The following is a 1,380-nucleotide window of genomic DNA, read 5'->3' as shown; positions in this document are numbered from 1 at the left end:
AATTGGGGGTGTTTCCCAGAGCCTCCTCCCATCACCGTTGCGGTCTTGCAGGTCTTCTTGCCCGACAACGACTTCCATCCCGGTGTCATTCTTCTCACTGAGAGTTTTCTCTCATCTTTGAGGCACATTGTTTGTGGTGTTCTGTGTAGTATCTGTGCATGTCTTCGTGGCTCGGAGTCGCCCTGCCCGGGGGTGTAGAGTCAGGCGTAGGTGGGATAGCCGTAATATTCTACAGTTAATATGTTGGTGTGTCGAGGCAATGTCGGTAAGGTTATTTCGGACCGAGCGGCCGTCAGCGGGTTTTGCGAACAGGTTTTTCATTAACGCTTTATGGGGAAGGGCAGAGCTCTGCAGGAGGGGCCGTTCAGCGGTAGCGCCGGAGACCGCATCTCAAAGAAGCAAAGGCTGCTATGCGTGGGGCTTGAAGTTTGTGGGTGTTTTTTCTGGCGAGCTGCCAGATGACGTTTCTAAATAGGAACCAGACTTAAGCGTTACGAAGCTATCTCTCTGCGTCCAGCTGATCGTCGATGTTGTTTTTTCAGACATAGCGGGACCAGCTGCCCAGGGTGACGCAGCAGAGCCGAGCGGAGTACCGTGAGAAGGTGGGTCATCGTTTCCGGTATTAGAGGGAAGATGTGACCGCTGCCTCTGCGAGTGCAGTTACACTTGGTTGTTTTGTCGTTGTTTATCCCCAGTTTGAATTCTTGATTCTGTCAGGTGCCAGAACAATGACGGTCACAGCATCCAACTCGGGAATCCGTGCAGAGCAGGTGAGCAGAACACCACGGCGTGTCCGAGGCAGGGGCTGTTACAGGAGAAGTTTATGTTGACCGACGCGATGCTTCCCAACGGCAGTATTGTGTGTGCATTTTTTTTGTTTGTTTTTGCAGGCGACGAAGAATCTATCACCTGCAGGATTAATGCTGTTTGCCAATCGGGGGTTTTTTTCATCGAGGATGGCTTTGGAGCCCAGGCTCTCTGAAAGCTCAGCGGATGGACTGGCGGCCGAGATTGTTTGGGGAGGGAGGGGACAGGGTCAGCAACCGGAGAGATGGGTTTTAAAGTTAGCGTAGGGCAGAGGGCTGCCCCGGACCGGTCCCCTTTGGGCAGGTAAAGAGAGGGGGTTACTCTTCAGCGTGAGGGTAACCTGCACCGGTCAGGGCAGTTCCGGCTCATGTTTGTCATCACGTAGTTTGCACGGCCTGTTTTCTGTGTCTTGCGTAATACCTTCTTCTGGTCTCAAAGTCTCCATTGCTCCTTTTTTGATCAGGAGGCACCTCGCTGGCCCTCCAGAGTGTCTAGAGAGCATCACCTCATCAGCGTAGTGCCTGTCCAGCAGTTCTCGTCTCGATAGTCTACTTTAAAGCGTCCTTCCTTCCA

At 52.9% G+C, this 1,380-nt stretch overlaps 1 long non-coding RNA gene across 1 annotated transcript; it reads left to right on the top strand.

Annotated features, from left to right (window-relative positions):
• Positions 1–368: 368 nt before the first annotated feature.
• On the top strand, positions 369–1,006 carry LOC309684100. The gene is made up of 3 exons (XR_014270264.1): positions 369–602; positions 718–770; positions 891–1,006. It is a non-coding gene; the product is annotated as an uncharacterized lncRNA (long non-coding RNA).
• Positions 1,007–1,380: the final 374 nt, after the last annotated feature.

This window comes from Vanellus vanellus (assembly GCF_965231255.1).
Source record: "Vanellus vanellus genome assembly, contig: HAP1_SCAFFOLD_360, whole genome shotgun sequence".
In the NCBI taxonomy this organism is placed as follows: domain Eukaryota; kingdom Metazoa; phylum Chordata; class Aves; order Charadriiformes; family Charadriidae; genus Vanellus; species Vanellus vanellus.
This window is presented reverse-complemented; position numbering and strand designations above follow the sequence as displayed.